At 42.5% G+C, this 12,988-nt stretch overlaps 1 protein-coding gene across 2 annotated transcripts in view; it reads right to left on the bottom strand.

Annotated features, from left to right (window-relative positions):
- Positions 1-12,988, bottom strand: part of OCA2 (OCA2 melanosomal transmembrane protein) — a 526,634-nt gene that overhangs the window by 205,510 nt on the left and 308,136 nt on the right. The window lies entirely within an intron of this gene.

The following is a 12,988-nucleotide window of genomic DNA, read 5'->3' as shown; positions in this document are numbered from 1 at the left end:
GGAGAATTAACAATTAAAGGGAGGCTGGCCAGGCTGTCCCTTATAAGAATGAAAGAGACACGAGGCAGGAGATGCCCAGAGAGGGGCTGAGGTGGCCCAGGTAGGCAATAGCAGGAAGCAGCAGTTGTTCTCAGGGCAAGTGGCTGCTCTGGGGCACAAGGCAATGCCAAAGGGACAGGCACAGCACTTTTCAGGTGGACAGCTGTCCTAGGACAACCCAGTATAACCTCACAGTGAGTACCAAGAGGAGAGGCTGTTCTGTGAAAGAGAATGTAAAGTGCAGAAGCCAGCAGGGTGAGTTTTGAAATTTGAATTTATTATCAACATTTGAGAGTTGAGAATTTTTCATAGAAAAATAGTGATACCTGCTTTTTTTTTTTTTTTTTTTTTTGAAAAATCAAATAAGTTCATACATCAAGCCTACTTCCCTGCAGGGAGAAGATGCATCACAGCCAGACAGGTATTGCCCTCCCTCTGACCCAGTGCACCCTGCCCTCTATGCCCACAACCTGCCCTTCCTGCACCCACCACACCTGCTCTCCCTGGGCCCAGCACACCTGCTTTTCCTCTAATCCACCACACCTACCCTCCCTATCACCTGCCTTCCTTAAACCCACCACCACTGGGGTCAGTGTTCACTTATCCCCAGCTAGCACTCTTACTGGTTGTCATTTTGCTGCTGATGCCTGCCATCTGTCCCCAGGTGAGATATTAAATTTGGACACTCAACCTAGAGACTTGTCCCAGCCATCTCTGATAGATGGGAAAGTGCTTGGGCCTATGAGGAATTACCTACTCCTGGTCAGATTCTTTTTGTGTGAAATTTAATATGTGCCCCCAGGCAAATACTAAGGACAGCTTGCATCTTCATAGGGGCTCCTGAGAGTGGAGAGGGTGGGATTGTAGTTCTGCAGTGGCAGGCATATTGATAATGGTAGGGGAACACCCCCGGATGGAGACTTGGCCCAGCCCAGCACATGTGCAGGTGGTCACCCAGCATCTTGTCCAGGTGCAGGTTCTGACTTGGCAGGTCTGGGTAGCTAAGGCATGCATTTGTACATGCTCCAAAGCTGCTGCCACCCAGACTCCACTTGAGATGGAGGGGCTGCTCATTGTCAATCCAATGCATTCCTTTCCTTCTTCCTGGAACTCCTATCATTGCTCCTATCATGCCATGCTTGGTCTCCTGGGTCTCACCAAATCTCTTATCTTTTTTCATGATTCTGTTCCTTTGTACTTTTTCTCTGTACTTTTAGTTAGCTCTTTCACTTGGCTTCAAACCCACCAACTCAGGCCTAACACTGACTTTTCTTCAATTCATTATTCAACATTTTTAAAAAGTTATGGGTTTTAGTTCCAGAAAGTATTTTTTGTTCAATGCTTAAAACCTCCCTGAGTGTTCTTACAATTTATTGTTTGTTTTCCTATGTCTCTGGGACATGCTGTGATCAACCTTCTCTGAGGATATTGATGCCCCAAATGTGTGACTTTTTTTTTATGGAGTGCCATGGAGCTAGGATCCGGCAGTGTAGAGGTCAGTCCTCGGGTCATAGAAGGTGAAGGACCCTCAGCCTAGGCACTGCAGGGCCCCTCAGAGCCCATTCTCTTTGGGAAGGGGGAAGCCCTTCCCAAAGAAGTTGTGCACTGTCCCAAGGGGCTGACTTCCAACCTGACAGCCTGCCAGTACCACAGTGATCCAACTGCAGGAGCTCCACCAACCTAATGGGGAAAACAGCATCTCTCTGCTGCTATCGTTTCTTTTTCTCTAATCCAGTGCGTTCTCAGCTTGTACCAAGTCCAGACCCACCTTCTCCAGAACCTGAACTGTTAATTGCTACAAATGCTCATGTTATTAAACCCAACTGCAATCTGCTGGACCAGGTTCGACCCTCCACATTATTTTGATCCTGGATGTTTTAAGAGAAGATGAATGAAAACAAAATGAGATTATGTAAACAACAAAAGCAAATGTGAAATGCTTCTGACTTAATACCCTGCAAGAGCATTTTTCTTTGTCAGGGGTTACAGCAGTCTGCCCTCTGCCCTAGCACCTCCTGCAGGGCAGCTAGCTGGGAGGATACTATACTACAAAGACCTAAAGGAAGAAGGTACATGAGAATAAGCCATGAAAACCTGACTTTCACCAAGGCTGAATGATAATACAGATAATGATGAGGATCCAAGAAGTCAGAGAAAACCCACAAAATTATGTGCATAAATTACCATCCTTTGAATTCATCATCCAGGACAAGAATAATCACATTTTAACTTGAAAATAGCCTGAGAATTCTTCCTGCTCAAGCAAAAGAGGCTGAAAAGATAAGGTTTAAAGGGAGAAAGGTTGTCAGGGAATTCTCAGTCATTAGCAATGTATTGCAGGTTTCCAATACAGTCTCTAGTACAATGTACTGGGGAGACCTAAGAAGGTGCCTACAAAAGCAGGTCTGAGTTCATGTGTGGCTCCCACATCTCCTTATCAGCTGTAGACAGGAAGGGTAAGGAAGGTGAGGCACAGATGTTAATGGGTTTACCATGTATGGAAATATTTGTTAAGGCTGAGAAAGACAAATACCATATGATTTCACTCATAAATGGTAAATGGAATCTAAAACAACAACAACAAATGAATAAACAGACAAAAAGCAGAATCAGACTTTAGGTCTGTATTTATAAAATTTATAAAATACATTTATAAAATGTATTTATAAAATACAGAGAAGAAATTGATGGTTGCCGGAGGGGAGCAGGGTAGGGGGTTGGGCAGAATGGGTGAAAGGGAATGGGAGATACTGGCTTTCAGTTATGGAATGAATAAGTCAATGAAATAAAAGGCACAGCATAAAGGATACGGTTATGATATAATAATAGGAATGTATTGGGACAGATGGTAGTTACACTTGTGGTGAACACAGCATAATGTGTAAACTTGTCAAATCTCTATGTTGTACACCCGAAACTAATGTAACATTGTGCATCAACTATACTAAAAAAAAAAAAAGAAAAGAATACACTCAAGGCTATGAACACTGAGTAATGTATAGAATTGTTGAATCATTATATTGTATAAACTAACATAACGTATGTTAACTATTCTTCAATTAAAAAAATAAAAATTAAAGGGGCTCCTGAGTGGCTCAGTCAGTTAAGTGTATGACTCTTGATCTAGGCTCAGGTTTTGCTTTTCATGGTCGTAAGTTCGAACCCCACACTGGGCTCCATGCTGGGTGCGGTGCCTACTTAAAAATTAATTAACTAATTAATTAAAAATTAAAGACAAAACAAAAAGGAAATATTTCCAAACTAATTGATGGAGAGCCACCATCAAAAACCCCCAGTGCCTCCCATGGCCTCAGCCCTTTGGGGCCCACTCTGCCCCAAGCAAGTGAGGAATTAACAATGACACAGAGTTAAGAGGAGAGAGAGGGCTTCAAGCTTCCTGCTTCAGAGGCTCCATGTCTATTCTGGTTGCCCTAAACAATGATGGAATATCAATATTAAGTTGACCTAATAATGTTTATAATTGTTTAACAGTATTATATATTAAATATATATTATTATATATTATATATATAACAATTATATATATATAATTGTTTAATAGTATTACCATTAAAGATTAGCAAAAGTCAAAATGAAGGGGAGAGCCCAAGGAATAAGGAAAATTTAAAGGAGCAAATCTAATCCCAAAAAAGCCCTGGGGTGCTCTTCCAAAGCTTGGCTGTGCTCATGTTGTAATTTTCACTGAAGCCCCATCCAGCCAAATTAGAGAGATAAGCCCATCTATGATCTAGTTCTTTCGACTCTGGATACTGTGAAATAAGCAAAAATTCAATAGCATGATCCTGCCAGTTAGAATTTAAGTCTTTTGCATTTCCTGAATTATTTGGTGTTCTTCTCTGACCATTGGAAGAAGAGAAATGCCATGAATAAATGTGAATAGTGCTTCCTACCTGCTGCTCTCAGCTCACGGTTAATAGTATGACTACTGGAGGAATGGCCCCCCCAACCTAAAGACACACTCCAGAGAGAAGACACCACCCAGGAAGAGATGGGCTTTGTTTTGTCTCTCCAACTCACTGCCTTGGAATAATGGAATCATGCTCATAATTTTCTAAAGGAACTTTGAGTAGATGCCTCACAACCTTGTCAGGCACAGCCTCAGTCTCCCTACCAGCACGTCTGCCAGCATTCCTAGTCATTGGAAATGCTGAATGCATCTGTCAGCTTTCTGATCCTTTTTAATGAAGTTTCCACACATGTTAAAATCTCCACAGACATGTGTCATGTTGACCTGGAGGATGACTTTGGCCAGAGCGTGTTCTCACAGCAGAATGAAGTTGGGCTGAAACAGGGTGTCCTCTGCACACTGGGTAGCAGGGACCTGGGTTGCAGCTCCAGTGTGTTCACTGCATATCTGATGGTCACAAGCAGGCAAACCTATCTCTACCCATGTTATTGACCTGACAGTATTTCCACAAAATTTTCTTGGGTCTTCTTGTTCAGCCCCCAGGAAAACAGCAAAGCTGAGAATATAGGAATGTCACCACCATAAAATTCCACCCACCAGCCAGACCTCTTAGGGTCCTCCAGACTAAGGTGGCTTCAGATCTGTTTGGGCCCTCCAGTCTAAGGTGAAAACCTGGGTGGCTCTCCATGTTCTCCTCTGATGCAACCACTGTGGACACCACCCGCCAACCTGCTGAGTCACAGAACTGATTTGGCAGTTTTAGAAAGCTGCCTGCCAATTTATGCAATAGCTGTATCCTTGGTCTCTCAGCATTTGGTGTCTGTCCATGTTGATTCACATAACCAAGATCTTTCCCTTGGTCCCTTCCATAGTGGGCCATCAAATGAATGGATGTGCCCCAGATTCATGGGGGTAGTCCTCTCAGTACAGGGGAAAATGGACATGATCCTGGAGGTTAAGGGATGGAACAGAGAATGTCACGTTGATCTATGTTTTATTTTTTAAAAATAAAACAAACACGAAAACCCGAGACAAAGAGAATGAATGTTTGAATTTCCTCATTTTGGGTTGTGAGCATACAGATATTTGTTATACTACCTTCCGTGATTCTCTTGATTTTTTAATTTAAATTTTAGGTAACAAAATTAATTGTTAAAATGAAAACATCGAAAGTGTCATATTTTTAGAAAATGGAGGTGTTTAAATTTCTTTTCTTTATTATGTTAATCACTATACATTACATAATTAGTTTTTGATATAGTGCTCCATGATTCATTGTTTGTGCATAACACCCAGTGCTCCACGCAGAATGTGCCCTCTTTAATACCCATCACCAGGCTAATCCATCCCCCAACCCTCCTCGCCTCTAGGACCCCAGTTTGTTTTTCAGAGTCCATCGACTTTCATGGTTCGTCTCCCCATCTGACTTACTCTCCTTCATTCTTCCCCTCCTACTATCTTCTTCTTTTTCTTTTTTCTTAAAATATGTTGCATTATTTGTTTCAGAAGTACAGATCTGTGATTCAACAGTCTTGCACAATTCACAGCGCTCACCATAGCACATACCCTCCCCAATGTCTATCACCCAGCCACCCCATCCCTCCCACCCCCCACCACTCCAGCAAACCTCAGTTTGTTTCCTGAGATTAAAAATTCCTCATATCAGTGAGGCCATATGATACATGTCTTTCTATAATTGACTTATTTCACTAAGCATAACACAGTTCCATCCACATCGTTGCAAATGGCAAGATCTCATTCCTTTTGATGGCTGCATAATATTCCATTGTGTATATATACCACCCTTCTTTATCCATTCATCTGTCGATGAACACCTTGGCTCTTTCCACAGTTTGGCTATTGTGGACATTGTTGCTATAAACATTGTGGTGCATGTACCCCTTCAGATCCCTACATTTGTATCTTTGTGGTAAATACCCAGTAGTGCAATTGCTGGATCGTATGGTAGCTCTATTTTCAACTGTTTGAGGAACCTCCATACTGTTTTCCAGAGGGGTTACACCAGCTTGCATTCCCACCAAAAGTGTAGGAGGATTCCCCTTTCTCCGCATCCCCACCAACATCGGTCGTTTCCTGACTTGTTAATTTTAGGCATTCTGACTGGTGTGAGGTGGTATCTCACTGAGGTTTTGATTTGGATTTCCTTGATGCCGAGCGATGTTGAGCACTTTTTCATGTGTCTGTTGGCCATTTGGACGTCTTCTTTGGAAAAATGTCTGTTCATGTCTTCTGCCCATTTCTTGATTGGATTATTTGTTCTTTGGCTGTTCAGTTTGATAAGTTTTTTATAGATTTTGGATACTAGCCCTTTATCTGATAGGTCATTTGCAAATATGTTCTCCCATTCTGTCGGTTGTCTTTTGGTTTTGTGGACTATTTCTTTTGCTGTGCAAAAGTTTTTTTATCTTGATGAAATCCCAACAGTTCATTTTGCCCTTGCTTCCCTTGCCTTTGGCGATGTTTCTAGGAAAAAGTTGTTGCGGGTGAGGTCGAAGAGGTTGCTCCTTTAGGATTTTGATGGACTCCTGTCTCACGTTTAGGTCTTTCAACAATTTGGAGTCTATTTTTGTGTGTGGTGTAAGGAAATGGTCCAGTTTCATTCCTCTGCATGTGGCTGTCCAATTTTCCCAACACCGTTTGTTGAAGAGACTGTCTTTTATCCATTGGACATTCTTTCCTGCTTTGTCAAAGCTGAGTTGACCATAGAGTTGAGGGCCCATTTCTGATTTTATATACTGCTACTTTACTGAATTCCTGTTTCAGTTCTAGCAGTTTTGGGGTGGAGTCTTTTGGGTTTTCCACGTAGAGTATCATATCATCTGCAAAGAGTGAGAGTTTGACTTCCTCTTTGCCGATTTGGATATCTTTGATTTCTTTTTGTTGTCTGATTGCTGTGGCTAGGACTTCTAATACTATGTTGAATAGCAGTGGTGACAGTGGACATCCCTGCCGCGTTCCTGACCTTAGGGGAAAAGCTCTCAGTTTTACCCATTGAGAATGATATTCACTGTAGGTTTTTTATAGATGGCTTTTATGATATTGATGTGTGTACCCTCTATCCCTATACTCTGAAGAGTTTTGATCAAGAAAGGATGCTGTACTTTGTCAAATGCTTTTTCTGCATCTATTGAGAGGATCATATGATTCTTGTTCTTTCTTTTGTTAATGTATTGTATCACGTTGATTGATTTGTGGATGTTGAACCAAACTTGCAGTCCAGGGCTAAATCCCACTTGGTCATGGTGAATAATCCTTTTAATGGACTGTTGGATCCTATTGGCTAGTATTTTGGTGAGAATTTTTGCTTCCGTGTTCATCAAGGATATTGGTCCATAGTTCTACTTTTTGATGGGGTCTTTGTCTGGTTTGGGGATCAAGGTAATGCTGGCCTCATAAAATGAGTTTGGAAGTTTTCCTTCCATTTCTATTTTTTGGAACAGTTTCAGTAGAATAGGTATTAATTCTTTAAATGTTCGATAGAATTCCTCCAGGAAGCCATCTGGCCCTGGGCTTTTGTTTCTTGAGAGATTTTTGATGACTGCTTCAATTTCCTTAGTGGTTATAGGTCTGTTCAGCTTTTCTATTTCTTCCTGGTTCAATTTCGGTAGTCGATACATCTCTAGGAATGCACCCATTTCTTCCAGGTTATCTAATTTGCTGGCGTAGAGTTGCTTATAATATGTTCTTATAATTGTTTGTATTTCTTTGGTGTTGGTTGCGATCTCTCCTCTTTCATTCATGATTTTGTTGAGTTGGGTCCTTTCTCTTTTCTTTTTGATAAGTCTGGTCAGGGGTTTATCAATCTTGTTAATTCTTTCAAAGAACAAGCTCCTAGTTTCGTCGATCTCTTCTACTGTTCTTTTGGTTTCTAGTTCATTGATTTCTGCTCTGATCTTTATTATTTCTCTTCTCCTGCAGGGTTTAGGCTTTATTTGCTGTTCTTTCTCCAGCTCCTTTAGGTGTAGGGTTAGGTTGTGTATTTGAGACCTTTCTTGTTTCTTGAGAAAGGCTTGTATTGCTATATACTTTCCTCTCAGGACTGCCTTTGCTGTATCCCAAAGATTTTGAACAGTTGTGTTTTCATTTTCATTTGTTTCCATGAATTTTTTTAATTCTTCTTTAATTTCCTGGTTGACCCATTCATTCCTTTGTAGGATGTTCTTTAGCCTCCATGTATTTGAGTTCTTTCCGACTTTCCTCTTGTGATTGAGTGCTAGTTTCAAAGCATGGTGTTCTGAAAAAATGCAAGGAATAATCCCAATCCTTTGGTACCGGTTGAGACGTGATTTTTGACCTAGGATGGAATCAATTCTGGAGAATGTTCCATGGGCACTAGAGAAGAATGTGTATTCCGTTGCTTTGGGATGGAATGTTCTGAATATATCTGTGAAGTCCATTTGGTCCAGTGTGTCATTTAAAGTCTTTATTTCCTTGTTGACCTTTTGCTTAGATGATCTGTCCATTTCAGTGAGGGGGTGTTAAAGTACCCCACTATTATTGTATTGTTGTCAATGTGTTTCTTTGCTTTTGTTATTAATTGCCTTATAAAAATGGCTGCTCCCATGTTAGGGGCCTAGATATTTACAATTGTTAGATCTTCTTGTTGGATAGAACCTTTAAGTAGGATATAGTGTCCTTCTTCATCTCTTATTACAGTCTTTGTTTTAAAATCTAATTTGTCTGATATAAGGATTGCCACCCCAGCTTTCTTTTGGTGTCCATTAGCATGGTAAATGGTTTCCAGCCCCTCACTTTCAATCTGGGGGTGTCTTTGGGTCTAAAATGAGTCTCCTGCAGACAGCATATTAATGGGTCTTGTTTTTTAATCCAATCTGATAGCCTGTGTCTTTTGATTGGGGCATTTCGCTCATTTACATTCAGGGTAACTATTGAAAGGTATGAATTTAGTGCCATTGTATTGCCTGTAAGGTGACTGTTATTGTATATTGTGTGTGTTCCTTTCTGATCTATGCTGCTTTTAGATTCTCTCTTTGCTTAGAGGACCCCTCTCAATATTTCTTGGAGGGCTGGTTTCGTGTTTGCAAATTCCTTTGGTTTTTGTTTGTCCTGGAAGCTTTTTATCTCTCCTTCTATTTTCAATGACAGCCTAGCTGGATATAGTATTCTTGGCTGCATATTTTTCTCGTTTAGTGCTCTGAAGATATCATGCCAGTCCTCTCTGGCCTGCCAGGTCACTGTGGATAGGTTTGTTACCAATCTAATATTTCTACCATTGTAGGTTACATATTTCTTCTCCTGAGCTGCTTTCAGGATTTTCTCTTTGTCTCTGAGACTCGTAAGTTTTACTATTAGATGTCGGGGTGTTGACCTATTTTTATTGATTTTGAGAGGGGTTCTCTGTGCCTCCTGGATTTTGATGCCTGTTTCCTTCCTCACATTAGGGAAGTTCTCTGCTATTATTTGCTCAATATACCTTCTGCCCCTCTCTCTCTTTCTTCTTCCTCTGCGATCCCAATTATTCTAATATTGTTTTGTCTTATCATATCACTTATCTCTCGAATTCTGCCCTCGTGGTCCAGTAGTTGTTTATCTCTCTTTTCCTCAGCCTCTTTATTTTCCATCATTTGGTCTTCTATATCGCTGATTCTCTCTTCTGCCTCATTTATCCTAGCTGTTAGTGCACCCATTTTTGATTGCACCTCCTCAATAGCCTTTTTGATTTCGACTTGGTTAGATTTTAGTACTTTTATTTCTCCAGAAAGGGTTTCTCTAATAACTTCCACGCTTTTTTCAAGCCCGGCTAGTATCTTTAAAGTCATGATTCTGAACTCTAGGTCCGACATCGTACTAATGTCCGTATTGAGTAGGTCCCTGGCAGACAGTACTACCTCTTGTTGTTTTTGCTGAGGTGATTTTTTTCGTCTTGTCATTTTGTCCAGAGGAGAATAGATGAATGAGAGAACAAAATGCTAACAGGTTAACAACGTCCCCAGCAAATATACTCTATACAAATCAGAAAAGACCTGAAACCAGGGGAAAAGAATGGGAAAGAAAGAAAAAAGAAAGATAAAGAAAAAGAAAACAGAAAGAAAAAGATAAAAACAAAAACAGAACAATACAAAAAAAAAAACAGAATATGATCAAATATGATCAGGGTAGTGCAGAGATCAGTGCCACACACTAGATTTTGGGCGTATTTTGGTCTGTTAGAAAAAAGTGCCTCCTAAAATTTTAAAGGAAGAAAGACTTATCTATGTACAAAATAAGGGTTGATACAATGAAGGGATGGAAGATGACTGTAAAGATGAAAATTATAAAAGATTTTATAAAAGGAATTGATAAGATAAGAAGTTGTTTGAAAAAAGAAAGAAGAAAATTTTAAAAAAAAAGGGAGAGAATGTGATCAGGCAGGAGCCTAGAACAAAGCCATACACTAGTGATTTAGGGTATATTTTGATCTGTTAGAAGAAACTGTATCTTAAAATTTTAAAGAGAGAACAATTTATATATATATGCCAAAAATAAGGGTAACTACTATGAAGGGATCAAATATGACTCTAAAAATGAAAAATAAAAAATGTTTTTTTAAAAAAGGGATTGATAAGATGTTGTTTGAAAAATGGAAAAAGAAAAATTAAAAAAAAAAAACAGTTAAAAATTTACTTTGAAAAACTAAGGAATCATGGTAAAAAAAAAGCCATGAATTCTATGTGCAGTATTCCCCTAGCGCTGGAGTTCTCCCATTCTCCTTGATCGGTAAATTTGGTCTTGGCTTGCTGGCTGTTCGTGCTGATGTTCTGGGGGAGTGGCCTGTTGCTGTGGTTCCCAAATGTCTTTGCCGGAGGCGGAATTGCCCCGCCCTTGTTGGTCGAGGCTAAGCAAGCTTCTTGGGTTTGCTCTCAGGAGCTTTTGTTCCCTGCAAGCTCTCAGTATAGCTTTGGAGGACCAGGGTGAAAATGGTGGCCTCCCAATCTCCACCCGGAGGAGCCGAGAACTTGGGGCCCCGCTCCTCAGTGCGCCGCCAGAGAAAAGCAGTCACTCCCATCTCCCTGGTCTCTGGCCGCACTCTATGCTCACCCGGCCTGTGACCGAGCATTTCTATCTCTGGCACCCGACCCCGTGTGGAGTGTCCAAACCCAGCAGATCCCTGTGGTGCGCTCCCGCGCCTCTCCTCCCGGGGAAGGAAGGGGAGTCTCCCCAGCTCTGCTGCTTGTTGGGTCCCTGCTGGAGGAGCAGTGGCCCAACTGGGCCGCGGATCACAGTTTATGGCAACCCCGAGCTGAGAGCCCACGCCTCGGCTCCATCTCTGCAGCTGGCTTCCCCACTCCAATACCTGGAGCTCTGCGGCACTCAGGCACCCCCGGTTTTTCTGTGACCCCGAGGGTCCTGAGACCACACTGTCCCGCGAGGGTTCCACCCCCTGCTTAGCCACGGGAGCGAAGTCCCTCAGCAGAGCCGACTTCTAAAAGTTCCAACTTTGTGCTCCGCAGCTCTATCACTTGCCAGAAGCGGTCGACGGAGGCCCCCTCCCCCACTGTGTATCCTCCCAAATATCGCCTCGGATTCACTTCTCCGCACATCCTACCTTCCAGTAAGTGGTTGCTTCTCTGTTCAGAGAGTTGTTGCTACTCTCCTCTTCGATCTCCTGTTGAGTTCGTAGGTGTTCAGAATGGTTTGATCCCCATTCAGCTGAATTCCTGAGACCAGACAAAATCCAGGTCTCCTACTCCTCTGCCATCTTGCTCCGCCCCCCAGGAGCTTAAATTTCTAACAATAGGTATGCTCTCATCCACTCCCAGAGAGCATATGGGTCCTGAAACCTAGAAGCTTCCCCAGGAGGCAGGGTGTAGCAGCTTCATGAACATGCAGAGCCCTAAGGGCAGATCAGGGTTTGGCTGTGGCCGCACTGTGTGGTCTCCTGGTTTCACACATGCTGGGTCTTCTGGAGACTACCTCATCTGAGAATGGAAGGCACACACAAGCTGACCTGGCATTTCAGAAGCCCAGGGCCCAGCTGCCTTCGTCCGCTTGAGAAATGCCGCTGCTCTTGGCCTTCTGTGGGGCCACAGCATCACAGCCACAGTTCTGATAGTGCCTGTTGAGCCCAAACCAGGATATTCTACAACATCTGTACAACTTCTCTCACTCAGGACTTCATGATAAAATAATAGCCACAAAATTAGCTCATAATTACCAAACCCAGACCATGGAAGAATAAAAGCTAGGTACTAGAGAGCCAACCTGCAGACAATCTCAGGCAATGAGTGAGTGACATCGAGTGCCAGGTCAGCCTAAGGTCCTGTGGGAGAGAGAAGCACTGCCCTACTCCTCACTGCCAGGTTCTCTGCTCTACTTCCAAGGGTCCCACGTGATTCCCAGTGTGATACAAGGGGATGAATGTCATGGGAGCCCCCTTGCACAGGCTGTTGTGCAGGAGTATGGTTGGGCCCTCAACATCACAAGAACAGGGAAAATTACCCTGTCCAGAATACAGTCATGAGGAGTGTTCACACATGCTTAGCACACCTGGAACCTCAGGTGTTCGTGACAGGACCTTAGGTTCCTATATGCAAGCTCCCATTCCTGCCTTTACATTGTCACACCAGGGATTCACAATTCTGCCGTACACCTATCAGTGATGTCAGAAGACACAGCAGAAACCGGGCTCATCATCCTTGTATAAGTAAGGCTTTTTTTTTTAAGATTTTTATTTATTTATTGAGAGAGAGAGAGAGAATGGTAGAGAGAGAGCATGAGAGGAAAGAAGGTCAGAGGGAGAAGCAGACTCCCCGCTGAGCAGGGAGCCCGATGTGGGACTCGATCCTGGGACTCCAGGATCGTGACCTGAGCCGAAGGCAGTCGCTTAACCAACTGAGCCACCCAGGCGCCCATAAGTAAGGCTTTTAATGTGTATCCCCCAATCTCAGCTGCAGTCAGGACCACACAGAGAACTCAAAATTCTGCCCAAGCCAAGCACGTGAAGCCACACAGACCAGTTAGAACAGCTTTTGTATTCACAGGGAATAAAGGATGAATGTC

The sequence above is a fragment of the Zalophus californianus genome, chromosome 6 (genome assembly GCF_009762305.2).
Source record: "Zalophus californianus isolate mZalCal1 chromosome 6, mZalCal1.pri.v2, whole genome shotgun sequence".
In the NCBI taxonomy this organism is placed as follows: domain Eukaryota; kingdom Metazoa; phylum Chordata; class Mammalia; order Carnivora; family Otariidae; genus Zalophus; species Zalophus californianus.
Note: the sequence above shows the minus strand (reverse complement) of the source record. Positions and strands in the feature narration are given on the sequence as shown.